Consider the following 25,410-nt stretch of genomic DNA (forward strand, 5'->3'; position numbering starts at 1 on the left):
ATCATCACCACAAAAATGTCCCTTCATGCGTCTTCCCAGTCCAACTCAGCCCTTGCTTCCCAGAGGAGATTGTTCTAGAATATCTTATATATGAAATTATGCATGCAGTATGTACTCTTTTTGGCTAGTTTCCACTCAGTCTAACATGTTTTGGATTCATCTATACTGTTGCATGTCACAGTTGTATATGAGTATACTGCATAAATTCACCTCCATTTGTTTCTTCATTCTTCAATTGGTGGACACTTGGATTATTTCTACTGCCTATTCAGTTCTTTCATAGTGTCTTGTGAGTGGAAGTTTTTGCTTTTGTCATTTGTTTGCTTATGAAGTCTAATTTATTATTTTTTCTTTTATGGTTTTTCTGTAATCTGTGTAAGAAAGCTTTGCCTGCTGCCAAGTTATCAAGGGAGATGGCTCCTGTTCTCCTCTAAAAGATTTATGGTTGGGTTTGGTAATCCTTTTGTTTTGTTTTGAGACAAGGTCTCTCTCTGTTGCCCAGGCTGGAGTGCAGTGGTGCCATCAAGGTTCACTGCAACCTCCGTCTCCTAGGCTCAAGTGATCCTCCCACCTCAGCCTCCCGAGTAGCTAGTACTACAGGAGCACCACCATGCTAGGCTAATTTTTTTAAAAGTTTTTCTGTAGAGACAAGGTCTCACTCTATTACTCAGGCTGTTCTCAAACTCCTGGGTACAAGCAATCCTCTTGCCTTGGCCTCTCAAAGTGCTGGGATTATAGATGTGAGCCACTGTGCCCAACCTGGTGATCCATTTTTAATTTGTGCATATGTGTGTATGATATGAGAATCATCATGGCAAGGTTCTTTTTTTTCCATATGAATATCCTGTTTTTCCAGCAATATTTGTTGAAAAAATTTTCCTTTTCCATTAGATTGTTTTGATGCTTTTGTTGAAAATTATATGACCATGTAAGTGTCTATGTCTGGAAGTTTTACTGCCAGTTGTGTTGATCTAATAATGAATCCTGAATGCTAGTACCATATTTTCTTGATTATTTGAGCTGTACAATAAGTCTTAAAGATGGATAGTGAAAGGTCCTTCAATTTTGTTCTTCCAAGATTCTTGGAGGTTCTAGGTCCTTTACCTATATATTTCAGGATGAGCTGGTGTCAATTTCTAATAAAACACCTTCAGCAATCTTGAAATTCATTGATTCTATAGATCATTCTGGGGAATATTGCCAACTTTAAAATACTCAATCTTCCAGTTCAATAATACAGAATACCTATCCACTAACTTAGCAGCTTTGCAATTTCACTCAGCAAATTTTTTGCAGTTTTAAAAATATAGGTCTATATCATTCAGCTTTAAAAAGGAAGAAAATTTTGACATATGCTGCAATATGAATGAACCTTGAAGACATTATGCTAAGTGAAATAAATTAGTGATGAAAGGGCAAATCAATTAGCAGTAACGGCAAGATCACTGCTGTTCAACCCAAGATTATCTTAACAGTCAGACTTGAGAGTAGTGGGATGGCTGTCTTGGAGAGTAGAGAATACCACATTTTTTTCTGGAAGGTTCCAATGGAGGTGATAAAGCAGCACTCACATGGAATATTATTCAGCCTTGAAAAGAAAGGAAATTCTGACACATGCTACACATGGGTGAACCTTGAGGACATTATGCCAAGTGAAATAAGCCAGTCACAAAAGGGCAAATATTATGTGATTCCACTTTTATGAGGTACCTAGGGCATCCAAATTTATAGAGACAGAAAATCAAACAATGGTTTTCGGGGGGTAGAGGGAGGGAGAAAATGGGGAGTTATTGTCTAATTGGTACAGAGTTTGGGATGATGAAAATGTTCTAGAGACGAATGGTGAAGATGGTTGCACAACAGTGTGAATGCACTTAATGCCAATAAACTATATACATACAATGATTAAAACAGAAAATTTGTCATTATGTCTATTGAACCATAATTAAAAAGTAGAAAATTTTTTCATTAGGTATACCTAACCACAGTAAAAAAGTACAAGTCTTCATTTTTTAAAATGATACTATTTTGAAAAAATAGTACTAGTTTAGATACTATTTTGAAAGTAGTATCTATTTTGAAAATAGTTTAGCTACTATTTTGAAAAAAAATTTTAATTTTTAAATTTTGTTTTCTAATTTTTTTATAGTATATAAACCCACAATTTTTATTTATACTAACATTGAATGCAGTTACCTTGCTAAATTTACTTATTAATTCTATTATTTTTCAAAGTGCTTAGAATATTCCATGTAGACAACGATATCAGCAGCAAATAGAGGGTTGTATTTCTTGCTCTAAAATTTATGCCTGAAATTTATTTTTCTGATTTCAGTGCTTAATAATACCAGCAGTGAGCTAGGAATTCCTTGCCTTATTCCTGATTTTGGAAAGAAATCATTCAATGTTTCACTGCTAAGTGATATGTTAGCTGTAGGTGTTTTTTGATACCCCTTATCAGATTGAGGAAGTTTTCATTTATTTCTAGTTTAAATGTTTTTAATCAGAAACAATGTTATTAAATCAAGTTTAGCCTAAAGTTGCCACCTTACATATTTTAAGTTCACTCTACAAGTTTCTCCATACACAGTGAACTGTGACCTAACTGGATGTGTAAACAGACTATAGCCTACCCTTATACCAATCTCTGAGCTTCATTCAATCAAAGGTGACCAACTTTTCAAACCCTGTTTAAATAAGGCAAACACCGACCTGTAACCAATTCAGCAGTTTCTGTACCACACATCCATTTTCTGTACATCACTTTGCATTTTCTATCCATAAATGCTCTCTGGCTATGTGGCAGTGCAGAGTCTCTCTGAAACTATTCTGGTTTCAGGGGCTGCCTGATTTGTGAATTGTTCTTTGTTCAATTAAACTCTGTTAAATATAACTTGTCTAAAGTTGTTCTTTTAACAGTGTTAAATTTCATCAAATACTTTTTTCTGCATCAACTAAAATTATCACATGATTTTTTTCTTTTATTCTATTGTTTGGTGAATTAAACTGACTGACTTTCAAATGTTATACTAACCTTGCATTTCTAGGATAAACCCCACTTGGTCATGATATAAAATCCTTTTTATATAGGGCTAGAATTGATATTTTGCTAAGGATTTCTGTATCCATGTTCAAGAGAGATATTGATCTGTAGTTTCATTTATGTATTTGTTTTGTAATTTCTTTGCTGGGTTTTGAATAGAGTTTTGAAGGCCTCAAAAGAAGGTTGGAAGTATTCTCTCTTTTTCTACTTTCTGAAAGAGATTGCATAAAATTGGTAATAATTATTTCTTAAATATTTGATAGCATTCACTAGAAACCCACCTGGCCCAGGAATTTTCTTCATGTGAAGATTGTTAACAGCAAATTCAACTTCTTTAACAGAGGTAGAACTATTGATATTTTCTGTTTTATCTTGTGTCAGTTTTGGTAAGCTTTATTTTCAAGGAATGTGTTTTAATTAAATTTTGACCTAAGTTTGTTTATAATATTCTTACTGTTCACTTAATATTTGTAGAATCTGCAATGATAATCCCTCTTTCATTCCTGATATTACTACTCTATGTTCTTAATCTTTTTTCCTCTATCAGTCTATCAATTTTGCTAATCTTTTCAAAGAATCATCTCTTCATTTAATTTTTCCTTATTTGTCTGATTTCTCTTTCATTGACATTTAATCTAATATTTATTAGAAGATCTTTGTGTTTACTTTGCTTTTCTTGTTTCTTAAAATAAAACTTAAGTAATGGATTTTAGACCTTTAGTTTCTAATATAGGCATTTATTTTTTACATATCTAAAAAATTTTAATTTGTTGTATTTTTATTATCCAGCTCAAAATAATTTTTATTTTATGCTCTATTGACCTGTATGATTTAGATGTGTGTTTAATTTTCAAATGTTTAGAGTCTTCTAGATTGTTATATTTCAATTGCATAATCAGATAAGTTACTCTACATAATCTACCTAACTAAAGATTTGTTGAATTTGTTTTTATGGTCTATCTTGTTGATTTGAAATTATTTTTATGGTCTATCTTGTTGAATGTGTCACGTGCACTTGGAAGAGAATGTGTATTCTGTATATCTTGGGTGTGTTGTACTATAAACATCAATTAGACCAAGGTAGTTTATAGTGTTTGTCAGATTATATCTTTACTAATATGTTTTGTTTAGTTTTTTAATCAATTGCTAAGAGACAAGTGTTAACATTTCCAAATATTATTTGAAATTTATTTTTCCCTTTAATTCTGTTAATTTTTGCTTCATTTATTTTGAAGTTATTAAGTGAACCTTCACTTAGAGTTGCTGTGTCTTCATGATAAATTGACTCTTAATAATGTGGAATGCATCTATTTCTGGCAACACCATTTATCTTGAAGTTTTTCTTTTATTTGACATTAATATGGCAGCCAACACTCTTTGTGTTTGCTATTTGTACATTATTTTTTCCACTCATTTATTTTCAACTTATCATTGTATATATAAATTGTGTTATTATACAATATGTAGCTGAGGGTATGAAATTGTTTTTATTTCTATTTTGATAATTTCTGCTTTTTAGTTGTTTGCTTCATACTAATTAATTATTAATGTTATTTTATTTAGGCCTACCTTTCTATTATTTGTTTATCTCCATTTTAGCTCTGTTCTTTATTTCTTGACTTATTTTAGATTAATTAATATTTCATTAAAATTTTCATTTCAATTTTGTTGCTAGCGTTTTGGTTATGTCTCTTTGTAATTTCTTAAATTTGGTACTCTAGTGGATTACAATAAATAACCTTGACTTTTCACAGTACATTTTAGTTAATATTGTACCCTTCATGTAAAATGTGAAAATCTTACAATTATATACACCTATTTACCCCCCAAGCCTGTTTCTTATGCTACAGTAATCATATGTACTACATATACTTCTATCATGAAACTAAAAACTAATTTCTGCTTTCAACAGTCAAATGTACTTTAAAGAAATTAATACGAAGAATATATTTTACAATATTTATCATTTCCAGTGCTTTTTGTTGTTTGCAAAAGACCTCAACTTTTTTCAAGTATCATTTCCCTACAGCCTGAAGAATTTCTTTTAGCAACCCTTGTAATCTCCAACTACTGTCAATGAAGATTCTTCTTTTTGTTTCATCTGAAAGGAGTTTTACTTTGCCTTCATTCTTGAAGGTTATTTTCATGGGATATAAATTTCTGGGTTGAAAGTTTTGTTTTTCTCTTAGCTTTAAAGATGTTTATCTTCGGTCTTATGGCCTCGCTAGTTTCTGATGAGTATTCAGAAGTCTTTTGAATTATTGCTTCCCTATACGTTATATGTTGTTTTTCTATAGCTGTTTTTTAGATTTTCCTTTCATTTTCGTTTTTAACACTTTGTTTTATATATTTGTTTTTCAAGTTTCCATCATTTCATGTTTTTAGCACTTTGTATATAATGTTCTTAGGCATAGTTTTCTTTACAATTATTCCGCCAAGGGCTCACTAACCTCCTTTAGTTACCATATTTATGTCTATGGCCAAATTTGAAAAAAATGTCCACCATCCATTCTTCAAAATTTTATCAAGGCATTATATATACAACAAAAATTAACTATTTTAAAAAATATACAATTATTTTAAAGCTTATTGTATATTTTAAAGTATACAATTGGTGGTATCTAATACATTCACAAGGTTGTGCAACGGTGGTCTCTAGCTCAAAAATGTTTTCATTACCCCAGAGAAGAGCCTGTACCCATTAAGTAACCACTCTCCACCCTTTCTCCATCCAACCCCTGACAACCACCAGTATGCTTTCTGTCTCTATGGGTTTATCTATTTCAGATATTTTATATAAATAAAATTGTATAATATATGACCTTTCGTGCTTGTCTTCTTTTGCTTAGCATAATGTTTCCAAGGTTAGTCCATGTTGTATTTAATAGTATGTGTCAGTACTTAGTTCTTTTTGCCAAATAATATTCCATTATATGACTATATCACATTTTGCTTGCTCATTCATCCACTGGTGGACATTTGACTTGTTTTCACCTTTTGGCTATTGTGACTAATGCTTCTGTGAGCATTCATATGTAAGCATTCATGTGCAAATATCTGTTTAAATACCTCTTTTTAATTCTTTTCCTCAGTGGCTGCACCATTTGATGTTCCCTCCAGCAATATATAAGGTCCCAATTTTTCCACATCCTCACCAACACATTTTTTTTTGTTTTCTTTTAAATAGCCATCTTAGTGAATGTGAAATTGTATCTTTTTGTAGTTTTAATTTGTATTTCTCTTATAACTAACGATACGAAGAATTATTTTTCATGTGCTTCTTGGCCATTTGAATATCTTTTTAGAGAAATATCTTTCAAGTATCTTGACCATTTTAAATTGAATTATTTGTCTTTTTGTTGTTGAGTTGTAAGAATACCTTATATATTCTGGTATTAGACCTTTAATAGATATATTATTTGCAAATGTTTCTCCCATTCTATTGGTTGCCTTTTCACTATCTTTATAAAGTCCTTTGATGCACAAGAGTTTTTAATTTTGATGAAGTCTTATATTTTGTGTGTTTGTTCCTTGTGCTTTTGTGATCTCAATTTCTTCTGTTCCATTGTATATCTTTTATCCTCAGCAATTACAATTATATACACATTAGATTTTAGACATTGTCTTACAGTTTTATGAGGCTCTCTTATCTCCAGACTCTTTTCCTTTGCCATTTCCATTCAGTTTTTAAGTCCACCCAAAAAATATTTTTTCTTTTACATCATCATACATAGCTGCTTTAAAACCCATATATTCTAATTACAGTTGGTCTTAGTAGATTGTCTATTCTCTTGAGAGTGGATCACATTTTCCTAGTTCTTCAAATGTCGAGTAACTTCTTATTATATCCTGAAAGGCGATATTATAGATTCTGTTATATTCCTCCAAAGAATGGGCTCTTTCTTTTAGTAGACAGTTAACTTGGTTGAATTCAAGTTACAAAAAAATCTTTTTGGGAACAGCCCAGATCTCAATTCAGTGCCCTTATCTCTAGCTGGACTGCTTTGATTCTGCCCACATATGTGTGGTTCCATGGTTATCTAGAAATTTGGGCAGAACTTATTTCCAAAATGTGGGGCTCACTCTCTTGTTCTTTTTTTTTTTTTTTCTGAATCCTTACCTACCTCAGTTTTCAGCAAAGGTAATTTCCCTGAACTGTGTTCTCTGGTTCTTTAGTTCAGAAAGTCTGTCTCTTTTCTGTTGGAGTTTTAGGCTTTAGCCTACTTTCAGACTAATACCTGCAATAATGAAAAAATGCACCTCATTCGTTTTCCTTCTGGCAAGTTTTGGCACTTATTTACAGTCTGTCTTATTTTGTTCACTCCCTAGTGTCTACAAATATTTTTATGTTTTGTTCAGAGTTTAGAATTGCCATTCATAGGAATATAGACCATGATGGGGCTTACTCTGCCATACCAGATACAAAATTGCCTCTAGTTCGTTGAAAATATTTCTATCACAACACTATATTTGATGATATAATAGCTATTTATGCTTTATTTTTCCTGTCCGACTGCATTCTTGTTGTGCATAAAGAAGAGTCTTCTTTTAAAGTTGTGAAAATATATAGTCTTTTCCTTTTTTTTTTTTTCTGTTTAATGAATTCCTTTTGGAAACTCCTGCTACTGCTTCTGAGATAGTATCTCCATCACACAGACTCATATTTCCCCGTTTAAGGGATTTGGCCAGTTGGAGACAGTTTATCACCTTATGTTATTAAAATTTGAATGGCCCACATAAGCCAGAAACTGCCATGAGTCTCCTTTGCGACATGTAGAGAGAGGTTTCCTGAAATGAAAACCTGTAAGGAGTAAGATGACCTGAGAGAAACAGAATGGAAGAGAGGATCTTGGTGGCATAATTTAACTTTAGAATTCCCTTTTGCTTAAAGCCAATTTCACTCCTTTGCCCTCCAAGTTACAAAAGTCATAAATATCTATGAGAAAAGAGTTTGCATTCACTTTCTGACACTGACAACATCTATAATACTAAATCCTCTATACCTGGAAAAGATAGATAGTGAATGCTTGGATAATAAGCGAATGACTGTTGATAGGTACATATACAATATTACTGGAAAGGTGTAGCCTCTGAGTGAGCATGGCATAGGCATCCCTAATTATCAATGAAGTCACTTACAGGGAAATCAAACCACCTTAGTTCATCTTTCAATGTTGTTCAGGACTGACCTGACCTCTATCTGGAACCTGTGTATCCATTTTCACCTCTGCTAATATCTAGGCAAGCAATGAAATAGACATTTGATTTTTGTGGACAGCCTTCTTATACATTTCCTCATTTTCAATAATAAGAACAAACTGGTGACATGCATGTTTGCTAATTTTTTTATTGCTTGTGCTAAGTGTTCCATTTTGAGAAGAAAGCAATTTGGCAGTGTTTAATGACCCTCTTTCTTAGTGTCTTCACCTTGGCATGTTTTTCTGTCTCTGTCAGACCTGTGAGAAGATAGTTGTTGCACAGTGATATGTTGTTCACAGCGGGGAAAGCCTCAGTCACAGGGTCTGTCTCCAGTAACATTTACAACACAGGGAGTACCATAACCAGCGGAGTTTGTGAAACCTCTTTCTTATAGCGTGCCAAGAATTCAATCTGTTTCTGGTTCCTGCAAACTAACAAAAGCTGTTGCTATGTTATCACTCTAAAAGATGAAGCCATATAGTCATATGTAGGCTTCCCTTTATACAGTAAATACTACCCACTGATAGACCAAAAGCTTAGAAAACTGTATCTCAAAGGTTAATGTGTCTATTAGCAGCATGTTGACAATCTTCAGCACAAGCTGAGTACCTTGTTGATAACGTCTAAACTAGTCTATATCCTTCCATTGACGTCAGCAATAGCTTAAAATTCCAACTGCTTTGATTGACCCAAGATTTAAATTTAATAGCAGAAACATAATTATAAGAGAAATAAAATTGGGGGGGGGGAAATTCCAACTGTGATATAATTAATATGTTTCTAATACATAACTAATAAAAATTATAACAACAATCCATCAAGGATCTCAAAAGATGACAAAATAAAGGTTAAGAAGATAAAAAAATTTCTTAGAAGAGGAAAAAATAGATTCTGTGTGAAAAAGCATTTAACTTACTAATCAAAGTAATATAAATTAGGAGATATTATTTCTTTACATATTATATAAGCAAAGAAGTAAAAACAATGTTATTGATACAAGTAGAGTGAGGCAAACATTTTTTATATCAGTTGGTAAGCATGCAAACATAGAACCTTTATGGGAAAAATGGAAAAAAAAGTGTTTTCTGTATCTATTTACATATTAACTTTTTTCAGAAAATAATTTCAAGTTTATTAAAAGGATACACAAATATAACAAAAGGGATATTTGAAAAAAGAAAGAAACAAGGAAAGAAGGAAGGATCAGAATAAAGAGGAGAGGGGAAGGTGAAGAGAGTAGAGAAGAGGACAGGAAAGGAAAGAAAAGGAAAAAGGAGAAGAAAGGAGAGATGAGAGAAGAGGAGAAGAGAAAGGGGGAGGGGAAGGGAAAATAAACTAATGTTGGAGGCAAAATGCAGCTGAAAATAAGTTTGAAAATCAATACCTTGAGAACTTCACCAAGCTTTTTAAGCCATTTGCCAGTCAATGGGATAAGAAGAATCACTATGAAGGAAAACTTTTCTTTCTACCACAGTCCACTAAATCTTTTAAAATTACATGTGGATGCTTCCACACAAACCAATGGAATTTACCTTGCTTGCTTTTCAGAACCTCAGAGATGGATACTGTGATGGTCTTCCAGAAACACACACTATAACTATTAGAAATTCTCCTCTCCCCACTTTGGAGAGAAGAGGTCATCTTTGTACAAAGAGATTTTTGTTGTTTTATTGAAATTTAAGTAGGTGTAGAAGGGTGTATACAGATTATGAATAGCCAAAGGGGTAGATGGTATTGGTTATTAAGATATTGTATCTCAACATCAAACCTATGCTTCTCTGCTGTTTTCTGATGCTGGAGTTGGACCTTTGTAAAACACATTTCTCCTTTACCAGCTGCATCTTGCTTAGGATCTGCTCATAGGGATGCTGGAAGAAAGACTTGAAGGCTGGAAGAGGAAGAAGCACTCATTTCTATTTTGCTTCTTGTTCCTACCATGTCACTGTAGCAATGGTTTGTTAAATACAGCTTGTGCCAGCAGCATTGCTTCCAGCATGTAGTTCTCTCTAACCCTAGAATCAGCATCGCTGCATGTGCTCAGGAATGCAAATGCAACTGCAAGCGGCATCCCTTCCTCAGGGGTCAGAGTCCCGAATCCACAAGGTTCCTCCTTCATGTTCTTAGGTTTCTATAATTCCAACTTCTTCCCTTTTCTCTTCTCTGCAGGCTTACAGGTGCAGTTACTTCCTCTGGGATACCTCCCTGTCACATTTTGCCTTGATACCTTATATTAAATTTTCTCTGTAGAATAACTCTCCTGACTGAAGCTGGACTGATACAATGGAAATAATATCTGTATTATAAAGCTGTGTGTGTGGTGTGTATTATACACTCTAATTCTCTAAACAAGTCTATGTATTAGTATATGTTTTGTATGTATTATGTATAAATATGTTTTGTACATAATAGAACAGTATGTGGCACATAATTTATTCTCAGTAAATATTAGTGTTACTACTAATAAAAATTAATTGCACTGCCTTGAGAACTGGCATTTTGATGTATAAAAGTCCTGATTTCAGCTAATAGAGTTCATGTTAACTGCAAACTTCAAGACACTTTCAAAAAAGTGAAAAATATATATGGCAAAGGCAAGGGAGTTTACCTAAGTTTTCTGAAATGAGAAATAACAAAGTATTTTTTCACTGAAATAACCTTGGAATCTTTATTTCCTTTCCTTTCTATTCTTTTTGGATATCATATGGAATATGGAATATGGTGGTCCTGAATCTTGATATGCCAAGAAATATATGAAGCAAGAAGATAAACTACTATGCATTAACCTCTTGCTATGTACCAGCTAATTTTCAGTATTATCCCATGCACCTTCACCATAAATCTAGTGGGTTAGGTATTATTATTCTCATTTTGTAAATAAGGGAACACAGATTCAGACAACTTATAAATAGCTAGTCTTGTGTTACATATATTGGCAGAGGCAGAGCTAGGATGTGAAATGAGATTCGTATCTACAAATACATAAATATCATTAGAAAGGAAATGTCCGTGTATGTGCACATGGATGTGGAAGATTGCAACAAATATAAGAGGTAAAGAGTTAAAGTCCACACAATGTTGAAAACTTTTTATAATCCAATGAGAAAAAACTCCAGGCAACTCAAAGAAGAAACTTGAGCAGGGTCACACAGTGAGGGTGTGCTATAATCAGAGTTACAACTTGAGACTGATCAGTAGACAGTAGTCTTCCATCTAAACCTCACTTATCATGGAATTAACACCCCTACTGCTCATTTGAAAGAATAACCCAACTCCAGTCATGAAATCCATTGGCTTATATGAATTGTGAACTCTGTGGGATTTTAAAAAATCCCTTTCGACTACTAGAGGAATAAAACACGTTATTTACTAAAGTTTAATTAGACACATAATGACTTCTTCACAGGGAGAAAGAAGAAAGAAAAATCTACATTTCCAAGTGCATGGAATGATATTGCCAGAAGAGATCTGGTAAAGAGGGCCGTTAGTGGTCATTAGCCTTTGTCTGCCAGGAAAAATTAACTTTTGTCTTCTTATAAAAAGGTTTACCCTGAAAATTTCTATTGATGTTACTGAAGTAAAGAAATTCTCTGCAGGTAAATTTTACATGGGGATATGTTATTTAATGATAACGGGCTATAGAAGGGAGAATTTTCATGGAAGCATGTCAATGCTATACATGAAGAAATACTTCCATGTGGGACTGGCTGGAATCCCATTAACGTAGGTACTTCGCAATCTAGGAGTCCCAGGAAATGCAAATTATCCATTTCTAAAAGTGTCAATTTTTAAAGGTTTTAAGTTTACTCTGTCATAGACTCCATTAAGCACTGTATTAGTCATACACTAGGTTTATGCTGTGATAACATAAACTCATAATATCAGAAGCTAAAGACAACGAAGGTTTTATTTTCTGCTCATATGGAGTCTCTTCCAGGCATGGCTGGCTCTCCAGAGCAGCTGCCCACGTGATGACTTCGTCCTCCAGGCTTCTTTAACTTCATGTCACCAGCACACCAAAATGAGCCTCCACAATCATTGTGTAGCGAAGGGCAGACTGCAAAGTCCAGCACTAGCAATGAACTATTTCTACTTAGAAGTGACACAGGTTATCTACACTCATATTCCATTGGCTGTGTCATGTGACCACACCTGGCCTCAAGGACATGGGGAAAGCAAACCAGATAATGGCAAAGTGTGGCAATGTCTACCCAGTGTCTCATTTACACTTCCCACAACCCTGTGATGTAAATACAATATTATCTTCTTTTTGCAAATAAGAAACCTGAGTCATAGAGTCATTAAATACATTTCCCGGTGTCACAGAGATATACAGTGACAGAACTAGGATTCAAACATCAGTTGGCTAACCCCAAAAATGTGCTCTAGCCACCGTGCCTTCCTACATTCCTGGATGTATTTTGCATGGGCTCCTGAATGGATGTCTACTTTCTGCCATGATTATTGCTCTCAGGGAACACTCCCCTAAGAACAGAGTTGAGAAAAGTTTAAAGTAACTTTGAGTCTCTATCTTAGCAAGAGAGAGGAACAACCCACCAGGGATCACACTAATAATGTTGCAACAGACTACTTAAGCTTTTTAATTTCTTCGAGTTTTTTTCTTTTACCTCCTGTATTCTCCAGACCAATGAGCAGGAAAACCTTTATAGGGAAAAGGATCCTGTGAGCTTGTCTTTGGGTGAAGCAAAGAAGACAATGTCTAGGGAGATGACACTCCTTCTCTACAGTCTTTCATGCAGAAGATCCACCCTCCTATAGCTACCAACAGATAGAGTGGTGGTAACCTTAAAGAGAAGAGAGTAGACTGTGTCCCTGAGGTCTGCTGTAGGAAACAGAAACAGCCCTCCCTGGACTGAGAAATGCACCTGAACAAAAGCAAGGCTCTGCTGCTCTGACCTATCCACGTTAGGATGTGGTTTTGTTTCTCTGGCATTGAAATAAGAGGGCAAGGTTATCTGCTGTTCTCTTATGACCTCTGTCACATTTATTGTGACACATACATAGTATGTCTAAGGGATACTACTAGCTTTAAAGAATTTATAATCTGGTAAAGCACATGATACAGGAGCACAGATAAGGACATATGGCAGATGCAAGAGAGGTCCAAGCAAAGTGAAGGAGGAGAAATTGATTTCATCTGGAAAGACAGACCCAAAAAGAGTTCATACGAGTGAGCATCTACACCTGGAATGGGCTTGGAGATAAGGACAGAAGCTGTGCTGGTACAGACAAAAGGCAAAAATATATAAAAGAGAGCAAAACAATTAGAAAAGGAATGAGGTGCCTGTAGTCCCAGCTACTCGGGAGGCTGAGGCAGGAGAGTGGCGTGAACCCAGGAGGCGGAGCTTGCAGTGAGCCGAGATTGCGCCACTGCACTCCAGCCTGGGCGACAGAGCGAGACTCCGTCTCAAAAAAAAAAAAAAAAAAAAAAAAAATGATGAGTTTATGTCCTTTGTAGGGACATGGATGAAATTGGAAACCATCATTCTCAGCAAACTATCGCAAGGACAAAAAACCAAACACCGCATGTTCTCACTCATAGGTGGGAACTGAACAATGAGAACACATGGACACAGGAAGGGGAACATCACACTCCGGGGCCTGTTGTGGGGTGGGGGGAGGGGGGAGGGATAGCATTGGGAGATATACCTAATGTTAAATGACGAGTTAATGGGTGCAGCACACCAACATAGCACATGTATACATATGTAACAAACCTGCACATTGCACAGATGTACCCTAAAACTTAAAGTGTAATAATAATAAAAAAATTAAAAAAAAAGAACTAAGTCATAGAGATCTTGGAGGATTTTTTCTTGTGAGAATCTACTGGATGGCTTAAGTTAGCACATTAAGACTAAGACCCCTACAGTAAAAAATATACAAAATATTTGATGTTGCCAAAGAAAAGAAGTTAGACTGCGTACTCAGGTTTCAACTATAACTCCACCACTTAATCACTATGAAACATTGAGAAAATTATTTAAATTCTCTGTTCTTAATTTTCTCACATTTGAAATGGGAATAATGTTAATTAGGGGTTGTTGGGGATTCACTTATAGAAGAGATGTGAAGAGATCAAAATCATACCTGGCACATGGTAATCAGTCAATTAATGCTAATTTTTATTAGCTGCTCTTATTTCTTGACACATACTATCTCCCTCTTAATTTGGGATATGGCAATAACTGACACAATATTAATTTCCCTGTAGGAAGGGTTGGCACTCAGCATAAATGTTAAGTTCACTCACAACTCCCTGAACTTAAAGTTAATTCTCAAGTTAACTCAAATCTGCTAAAAACACAGAACTCATCTGCAGGCTAGAAAAGAGCAAAGATGGGCTCAAAAAAAAAATCAATTTAGAGACTACCCACACAATGCTATTCACTAAAGTGTTGTGTCTCAGAGTGATTCCCTCTTATTTTACAACATACCAACAAACGTAGAGATAAACTGAATGTGCCTGTTGACAGCCTCTACGGAGCTGCCGACTGAATGGAGCATCTTTGAGGTAGAATAAGGTGTTAAACCACTATCGTTGTCACTGGTGTTTTGATTGGGTGAAAGGGCTGGTTGTAGATTTGGTCTCTACGCATATTCTCATGCCCCCTCTATTACAAGCCAGAGGCTAGGGAGAACATCTTTTTTCTAGGCTTGACTCAACACTTCTAGACCCTCTGCTTACTTCAAATTTAGGGGGAGGCATAAAAAGTTACCTAAATGACTTGAATGTAAAACTTAGGCAATACATTTTTTTGTTATTGTTGTTTAGAAAAAAAAGTAGTTTTCTCAGTTCTCCCAAATGCTGTACCTGTAGCCAACACTAAATAACTTGCTTAAAATGTGGCCAACTGTGCCATTTATTTTATTTAAATTGTGGTAACAAGGAGCTGAGTCATTATGAAGACTGAAAACTCTGTCTTAATTTCTTTTTGATCGTGCAATTTCACAGTGACTAGGAAAAAATAGTTCAAGACAGAATAGCATAATAAGAATGATAGTTGTGGAGATTCAGAATATTTAAAAGGAATTGTTTGGCCAAAAGGGTGAAGGCTGAGAGGTGACATAGTAATCATCTCAAGTATTTTTTCTTCTTATGAGAGAAAAAGTAGCACTGATTGAGTTTCTAATATATTTTTATGTACTATGCCATGGATTTATATATGCTTTCATGCCATCACATAAGAATCTCGTATAATAAACAAGGGAACAGAGGCTTGGAGAGGTTAAATTACTTACCTGAGATTAATCAATTAGTGGATAACAGAGACAGAACTTAGTTGATTAAATAGGTAGTTAATCAAGAGAAAATATGTTTGATAACAAAGCTGTTACTTCAGAAAATTGGTTGCTTCCTGGTATTTATTGTAATAGCATTTGAAATTTACAAAACAAAGCAGAACAGAAAACTTCTTTTATCTTGACATTTATATTAGATTCAAATATATCACTAGGTAATATAAGGCCTGGAAAATATTTCTTAACTAGTGTTTTATGATATAAAGCTGCACATGTGGGACATGAATTCTAAGCCCTGAAATAACAAGGAGGGAGAGGGTGCATATCTGTTCTTAAGGTTGTTCACAGCACAATGCTTAAAGAATTGCTTTGAATTAAAAATGTCAAAATCAGTGTTACTTGGCTCACTCTCTTGAATCTTTTCAATTCTGTACTAACTAGCCAAACATATCACTTCAAACAAAGATAACAAAAATCCATTCTTTCCATATTTGTATGAAATTTAATTTCTTCTGCTCCTACCCCCACATTTTCAAAATGCCTGAACCACAAAATGAAGGGAATGAGTAACAACAGTGGTTTGGACAATGCCTTCAGGAGCTTTCCTATCAGGAAAATGGTTTATAAATAAAGTCTAGCTAAACCAAGATAATTCATTGATTTAAATACAGTCATTCTTTCTTATTTGGCTCCTAAGATTAGTTCTGAATTCTGACCGATGGCCACACCATTGCTTACATGTTATTCTGCCCTTTCTCATCCTAGAGGCAAGCTCTGAACCCAGAATCATTTCTATGCAACAAACAACAGTGAAGCACTTTCCCCATACCAGGTACAGGGCTGGACACTCAGGAGGGAGATGAACAAGCAGACCCTCTTCTCAAGGAGCTCACAGTCCCTGTGTAGTGAAACAAATCATTACCATATACTGTGTAACAATAGAAAGTGGCCCAGAAAAGGGAGAAAAGCTGGATTTGTGGGAAATCGTCTTGAGACTGTGGCATCTTAAAAGAAGAAAACAAGTTATGGGATTAACAGGAGAGAAAGAGACTTGCTGCTGTACCAAAGAAAATGCTTAAATGTCCATCTCTGGGGAAGACTTAGATCTTATTGTCTGTAGAATCTTACCTGGGAAGTTTTTTAAACTTCCACATGAGAGGACTAATTTAATCATAACTTGAAGCAGGAGCAACATAGGACATATTTATTTATAAAATCTTTCTCTAGACATTGATTTTGTGAGAGTGTGAAAAATCAGACAGATTTTCAACTTATAAAAGGAACAGCCCTTTGTATGTGTTATTTTAATTGTGTAATTTGGCATCTATACCTGAGAAATAGCAGATGGACCTTACAGGATAGAGCAAGCAACATGGATAATTTTTTCCCTCTTCTTTTAAAATAGCTTCCAATAATAAATATTAATAAATTCTAAAAAGACTATTTAGTCATCAACAAGATCGTCTTTATTTTTCTGTTGGCTGGAAAACCCTTAAGCAAACTCATTTATTTTCTTTAACTATCACAAAGTAGTCACAGTTCTTTAGGGATTTCTTGCTTAGCATTCTAACCATGTGTGTGCCTCAAGGTATTCCTTTCAATGGGATGAACTTAGACTACTTACCAGAGGAAACAAGGAGGCAGAGGAAAACAAGGAAAAAATGTAATAAATTACATTTTTAGGAAGGAAGAAAAAATGTAATAAATTACATTTTTAGGAAGGAAGGAAAAATGTAATAAAAAAGAATCTAGGCTGGGTGCAGTGATTCATGCTTATAATCCAAGCACTTTGGAAGACCAACATGGGAGGACTGCTTAATTCCAGGAGTTTGAGAACAGCCTGGGCAACATAGTGAGACCCAGTCGCTACAAAAAAAAATTAAAAATTAGCTGGGTGTGGTGGCATATGGCTGTAATCCCAGCTACTTGGGAAGCTGAGGCAGGAAGATCGTTTGAGCCCAGGAGGTTGAGGTTGCCATGAGCCATATTTGTGCCACTACATTTTAGCCTGGGCAACAAAGCAAGGTCCTGTCTCCTAAAAAAAAAAAAAATGTAAACCACAAAGTCATTCTGAGTTGAAGCCATCCTCTGGAGTCAGGCTCCCTGAATGTGAATCTCACCTTTACTGTTTATTACTTAATAAACCTTGAGCTACTTACTTACCCAAGGCCTTCTCCTCTCATCTATGTGGGCCTAATAACGAAAACTACCCCTATGAAGTTGCCATTTGAAATAAAGAGAAAAGCCACATCATACATCTTAGCACAGTGCCTGCCATAAAGCACATAATATTAATTTATCTTCTATTATTTCAAAAAATCCCAATGTTCAAATTGAGTGTCTTTGGATGAACAAATGTTATCCTCTCAGAGGGATGGGTTGATGTTTGTTCAAGACTCTCCATACCCTTAGCTTCCTTCCGCCACCTGCCAATATCCCTGCTGTCATTTCCTGCAATTATTCATTCTTTAATGATCTCTTTTTTCTATTTAATTTGAATTTATTTAGAAAAACATAGGTTTTGCTATAAAGGAGTCACCACTTTTCTCAAATTAAAGTACTGAAAATATCCAATAAAACAAAACAAAACAAAAAACATTTCCTAGAGTCTCTAGATTGATACAGAGCACCAGCCTATTTATCAAAAGTAGAGTTTACATATGTAAATTTTGCAAGGGTAAAAATATTCCCTGAGCAGGATTTACGGCATAAGCAAAAGTGTAGAGTCATAGTTGTAGAATTTTAGGATTCAAAGCGATCTTAAAGAATGTCAAGTCCAATGTCTTCATTTTACAGTGCAGAAAGCTAAAATCCAGAAACAATTAGTAACTTTTTATTTTTTTATTTTTTGAGACGGAGTCTCGCTCTGTCTCCCAGGCTGGAGTGCAGTGGCGCGATCTCGGCTCACTGCAAGCTCCGCCTCCCGGGTTCACGCCATTCTCCTGCCTCAGCCTCCCGAGTAGCTGGGACTATAGGCGGCGCCCGCCATGATGTCTGGCTAATTTTTTTTTTTTGTATTTTTAGTAGAGACAGGGTTTCACCGTGCCAGCCAGAATGGTCTCGATCTCCTGACCTCGTGATCCGTCTGCCTCAGCCTCCCAAAGTGCTGGGATTACAGGCGTGAGCCACCGCGCCCAGCCGACAATGGGTAACTTTTTAAGAAAGTTTAAGCCAGTTCATGAGCTATAGGACTCTCTCACAAGTCCTCCGAGGTGCAGTCAAGTGGCCTTTTGCTGGGCCTAGAAGAGGCTAATAAAACCCCACATAGTTCCAGCATCCTAAGGAAAACAGAGAAGAACAGAGAGACAAGTACCGTTTCTCAGGCCCTGCCCCAGAATAGACCCCTGCCACAGTGGAGAAGTTGGGGCTGCTCTACCTTTGCCTCAACCCCCATGGTTCTGGTATGACAGTAAATCAGAACTGAGAGGCATGGTGACCCAAAACTGTTCATACTGAATAGTGAGAAGCAGATTCACTGTGCACTGGTTATCAGCGTTTCTGAGTCAAGTGACAGAGAAGCCCACACACAAAAGAAGTTATCTGAAATGCATTTATTACACACAGGCAGCAAGGGACAACAGAAGCCTAGGGTCCATTGTGAGGCATTCCCCCGAAGGCTCGGGAAAGCTGCCTGGTGCAGATGGAGTCTTTTCTACATATGTCCCACTTGCACCACAGCTGAGGGACCCCCAAAAGGCAGCCTGCCCCTGGGTTATATACCTCAGGGTCACGTGACCCACTGGGCTAAGGAACTGAATGATAATCTTTTTCTTAAGACGGTCTGGAACAGAGACCAGGCTCTTCTAGCCAGTCCTTCTTCATCTCAGGCTGTTGCATTTCCAACACATTCTACAGTTATTCTTAAAAAGGAAAAGTAGAATAGGGGAGAACTGGGGGATCTAGGGTCACCCAAAGAACTATCCTGCAATTAGTCCAAGATTACAGGACCTATTCAGACCAATTAAACCTGGGAGAGAGATCCTCTTCCCTTGGTAACATGAGTGACAATGAGGTCTGTTTCAGGCTGCCTACTGTCAATTTGTCCATCATACAGAAAAAGTCTTTCTGTAGTAGGATAGAATGAAGTCAACAAGTTTAAAAAAAAAAAAAAAAGCCAACAAAAACAACAATGAGTGAGCTGGAAAATGATGACAATATATGATGACATAGTTAAGCCACCCAAATCCCACCATGCAGAAAGGCCATTCTTCCTTGGACTTCCTGGCCACATGAGCCAATAAATTACCTTTTCAGCTTAAATGGATCTAAGATAGTTTATTTGTATTTGCAATGGAAAATGTCCTAATGCAAATACTTATAAGTTGTTTTACCACTATATACGTAATATCCACCTAATTTGACAGCATTTGTTTAGTGATTCACCTTTATTTAATCTTTTCAGAGAATTCAGCTTAATTTTTACATGAACAATAGCTCCATTTCTTTGTACACTCATATTTTATTGGTTTTATAATAATTATATAATTACAATAATAAATGCAACTGGCATAATTAGGCTTGTGAACAAGTAAAATGGACTTTTTGGAAGCTTAAAATCCAACCTGTGGGAGCAGAAGTGCTTGGCACAGTAGACAGTAGTCTACTGTTCAGGAGTAAGTGGAGTGCCAAGGGCATCCAACACTTATGCTTTTTACAGGGGAAAAGAAGAACATTGATTAACCCATCATGATAGTTAAGTAGAGATTGGTTAAAAGAGCTTTTGTTTTACATTCTTTTATTTCACACTCTTAGCACATTACCAGGTACATATTAGGAGCTCAACAGATGTTTGTCAAAGAAAATAATTCTATAAATTCTTCTAGAGCTCCTACTCTGGGCAAAGCTTTGTCCTAATCACTGAGGGGGAAACAAAGAAGTATAAATTTTATTTTCAGCTTTCACAGAGCTTATGTGTAGCAAGGGAGTATATTAATTAAAAATTGCCTCTGGCTGCCAGTAACAGAAAGCTGAAATAACAGTGTTTAAACGAATTAGGTGCTTATTTGCTCACATAACGTGACGCCCCGAAGTTTACCAGCCCAGGACTAGTATAATCATTCAGTGAAATTGTCAGAAGTCAAGGCTCCTTCTATCTTCCTGCTTTATCATCCTACAGCACACTTTCTGCCTTCAAAGCCACCTTACGGATTGTATTAATCAGAGTTCTCCAGAGTAACAGAACTAATAAGATATGTGTACCTATAGAAAGAGATTTATTATAAGAAACTGGTTCATGAGATTATGGAGGCTGAGAAGTCCCAAGATTTGTAGTCACCAAGCCTAGGAGAGCTGATGGCGTAGTCTTAGTTCAAAAGTCAGCAGGCTCCAGACCCCAAAAGAGCTGATGTTTCAGTTTGAGTCCAAAAGAAGGAAAAGGTTCTATTCTGGTCTTTAGCTGATGGGAGGAGGCCCATCGACATTGGGGAAGGCAATCACTCAGCCTACCAATTCAAATGTTACTCTCATCCAGGAACACCATCACAGACATACCCAGAATAACGTCCAGCTGAATGCATGGGCACCCTGTGGTCCAGTCAAGTTGACACACAATTAACCATGACATCAATCCAGTTGGTTGCTACAGCTCCAAACCTCAGAACCAATTATCAGATTTCAGGGAGGAGAAATGTATACTAAGGGACACATTTGTCAGTGAGTTAATATACTTTTGAAACCTTACTCTACTTTTCATGGAACTTCTTGTTGACATATCATTGGCAAGAACCAATTATAATTTCATGGGCACACTTAGCTGAAAAAGAAAGAGCTGGGGAAATATCTTCTTTAAACTGAAATCACTGTCACCCAATATTAGGTTGGCATAAAAGTAATTGCAGTTTTTGCCATCCCTTTTAATGAAAAAAATGCAATTACTTTTGCGCCAACCTAATAAAACTGGGGTTCTATAACTAATGAAAAAGAGCAAACTGACATTGAAGGGCTACTAGCAATCTCTTCTACAGGGAGCTAAATTGTGTGAAACTCCAAATTCTTCATGAGGACTTCAGACTAAGAGCAGACATGAAGCCTTCCTTAAAAATAATTAAATGCAAGTTCAAGCAGAGGAAATTTAATAGAGAAGAACATTTATTGCCCCTCAACATGAAGCAGAGAGTCAAATGGGCACAGAATAATAAATGGTTTGCTTCCTAAAAACCTCATTATTGCCTTATGTTTTTCAAAATCATCTTCATTGGTAAAAGGCTTTCATTCAACTTCTAATTAAAATTCTAACGTTCAGAAGCCACTTTAGTCTGAAAGGCAAAGCACAAATGGTTTAGGATAAAAAGATGCCCCATGTCATGACACATTTCTTAAGAATGACTACAACAGCATTCCCCTGAACTGTGAATGTGACTTTAGTCTTACCACATACATGGCCCAAAGAGTAGAATTCCAAAGCATCTAAATAAATTGGAGCCCCCAGGAGTGATAAATACTACATTTGTCTCACTGCCTTCCTCCCTTTGACAGCCCTTCTCCTTGTTAATAAGCATTTTTTAGGTTCTTAACCTCGCAACAAGCCTTGTTTCTCAGATCACTAATGATTACCCCCTCTTGCAGTGACATGCTCAACAAACACTCCATTTCGGATCCTGAAAAACTTGTGAAAATGAAACAACACCAGATTTTCTCACTGACATCACCCTGCTTCTAGTGACAGATCTGAAATGCCTGTGCATGCTAAATTTGGTGTTAAAAAAACTTTAGCTGGTGTTCAAACTGTCAGAAACGCTGTGGAGGGCCCTGACTTGAAAGAAGATGTGGCTTATTGTTTTGACAATTCTAGTTTTTCCTCCTTCTATGTCCTGCAAGGTTTTAAAAACACAAGTGAGATTAGAGTAAAAGATTTTCCATCTTCCCTTTGGATCAACAATTCTCATCCTTTGGGGAGCTCACCTTTTGCTTTATTCTATGATACACCTTTCCTTTCACCTTCTGAAGACATTTTATGGCAGGAATTTATTGTTTCAATTTCAATTAATTTTGTTTTGACAATCTCTTGACACTATTTTATGGTTGAAGACACCCTGGGGTGTGGCAAAACCAAGATTGTGAATTACGGCTCCCTTTGTTCAAAGAAAACAGAGTTGCCCCTTTATGAGAAGGCCAAGATAAAAAGGACTAGAAGGCAGTAAATTGAGACTGCAAGTTCTCTAACAGGACTCCAAATTTGTTATTAACTCCGCCTTCCTTAATGGAAAATATAGAAGAGAAAATTGCAACTGATGAAGAATGGTTTAAATTCCTGAAAAAACTTGAAAGGATTCTGGATTTTTTTTATTTTTAACAGAAATTTTATTTCTTTTTTCATGACAAAAATAAAAGAGAGGAAAAGGAATGTCTCTAAAATTTTTGAAGCATTATGACAAGGAGATGCTTATATCATTAATCTCAAGGCTCTATGATATAGTAAAATTATTTTCAAACTGCTGCTTGGAACCGTTTAGACAAGAAGAATATGTTAGGGGATTTAAGGGAGGGGTCACTACCCTGGAGGCTTGAACGAGAGAAGATACACATACAGACACACACAGAAACAAAAGGAACACAAAACTGTGAGTAAGAAACTTATTTTATTACTTATTCTTCCATTAACCAGCTTTATAATTATGGGCAAGTCAGTGCTTGTCTGTGAAATGAGAAGGTTAGATGATAATGAGGTCCCTTCAAGTCCTAAGTTCCATGCTTTTAAGACTTTTATAGTTTCAGTTCTACAGAGAAGAGGGGAGAAACAGACTTTGGAATTGCAAGAATTATAATGATCTTGGAGGAAAGCAGGTCGTCCTTCATTATGAAACCCTCTTCTGGAATACAATTAAAGATCAGGTGAGGGGAGGAAAGAAATGCAGAGGAAATTTAATAGAGAAGAACATTTATTGCCCCTCAACGTGATTTAGAATAACTAAATTTATTCTGCCTGTACCTGAAGAGAATATTGTGACTTTGGAGATGGATTCAGTCTTCCTATTTAGCTACATATTGAGATAATATATTCATTTTTGTGTCCCCAGTGGAACATGGCTGGAGACAAGAATAGAAAGGAGATCACCCAAAAGCACACTCAGCAAAATGCTCCATGCTTCCAGGCCCTGGGGGAAGTCTGGTTAATATTCATGTCCAAGTGGCCCTGGAATCAGGGACATAAGCATAGAAAATTGTCTGTAGAAACCAGTGACCCTCTAACCATAACAAAGCAAAAGAGTCAGGAAGACATTTTCCCCATAGGCTGGGACAATGCAAAGTGCAGGCATTTCTAGAGCAGTTATGTTGCTTTCTTTATTCATCCATTCATTCTACCAGTGAGTATTTGTTAAATATCACGCTCTGTGAGAGACACTACGGAAATGCATAAAGGAAAAAGGAATCATGAAGTATCCACATTTTATAGGTGGAGGCATTTTCACAAGCAGAATAACATGTCAAGTGCAGGGATAGGGAGGTATATGGTTTCCTGTAGTTGCACAAAGAGAATATTCACCATCCAGTTTGCAGTAGGTCATCAGAAGGCTTCCTGAAATAGCTGATATTTAAAGAAAATCTTAAAGTGAGTAAAAAATAGCTATTGAAAAGACCTAAGAAACTGGGGGCAATATTACCCCAGGAAGAAGAAAAGTGTACAGGTGAGAATCTGCATAGCCAGGCCCTAGGACAGTGGAAGGACTGTTAGTCACGAAAACCCTCCCAATGATTCATTCTCTGCCTCACCCTCTGTGAGCCAGGGTGTGGTTAGGATGGATGTGGTGAGTAAGATTGGGTGCCCTGGAGGATTGCTTGCACCTGAACAAGGCAGAAAGCATCTCACCCTTTTCTTTCTTTACCTGAGGAGTGAAAGTGAGTAGTCAAACACATTTCTGAGCTCTGTCACAGCTTCATTTTTCTAAATCTTACTTCTGACAGTCTTCTGCTTAAAACCTAATCATCTGGTTTTTCTAGAATTACATAGAATAATGGCTGCCTCTTAACTCTAATTCTTTTTAAATATTCACCCAAAACCCACCTGGATAAATAAAATCAGCAAATAAAACGACCCATAATCTATGCTTTCTGCAGGAAACAGAAAATACAATAATGTGAGCTTAAAACACTGGCAAGTAGGGAAATTTTTTAAAAATCCAGTTTAGGGGAAGAGTAAGGCAGAGATATGAAAGAGCCCATAAGAAGGAGGAAAGAGGAGCAGGGGCCACAGGAGAAATAGGGTAACAGAATCCAAATAGAATTCCCTCCAAAAGCTAAATCCCCACCATGCAGTGGAAAATACCAAGAACAAATGTAGAATCTGGTAGATCTGAGTACTGGCTAGAAAGAAAGGAAAAGAAGAAAGAAAGGAGAGAAATGAAAGGATTTGCATGTAATCAGGACCCAAAGCAGCAATATTGGAAACTAACACTTCTGCATGGGAATGGGGCAACTTGAGAAGGAAATATGCCCCATGGGCACTTACTTGGTAGTGAAGGTAAAAAAAAAAAACTATAAAAACAAGAAATTGAGATTTCTGGTGTGTGTGCACGTGTGTGTGTGTGTGTGAGAGAGAGAGAGAGAGAGAGAGAAAGTGAGAGAGAATCACAAAACAGAATACACAAAAATTTTCCACACACAAAAATAGCTAAATTAATTAGAGAAACTACACTTCACCACACTAAATGAAGAGGGTAGTCTTGAACTAAGAGAGAGAGAAAGTGAGAGAAAATCACAAAACAGAATACACAAAAATTTTCCACACACAAAAATAGCTAAATTAATTAGAGAAGCTGCACTTCACCACACTAAATGAAGAGGGTAGTCTTGAACTAGGGAGCTTGATAAGCCTGTCAAAACTTTCACTTTTGTGTGCATACAACTGCTATTGCTGGTCCAGAAAATTAGACATTCAAAATAAGTATGAAAAGTAGGTAATATCCATACAA

General features: G+C 36.1%; 1 long non-coding RNA gene across 3 annotated transcripts in view; it reads right to left on the bottom strand.

Moving 5' to 3' along the window:
* The window catches only part of LOC109027881 (uncharacterized), a 249,111-nt gene that overhangs the window by 92,630 nt on the left and 131,071 nt on the right, over positions 1-25,410 (bottom strand). The window lies entirely within an intron of this gene.

The sequence above is a fragment of the Gorilla gorilla genome, chromosome 7, assembly GCF_029281585.2.
Source record: "Gorilla gorilla gorilla isolate KB3781 chromosome 7, NHGRI_mGorGor1-v2.1_pri, whole genome shotgun sequence".
In the NCBI taxonomy this organism is placed as follows: Eukaryota; Metazoa; Chordata; class Mammalia; order Primates; family Hominidae; genus Gorilla; species Gorilla gorilla.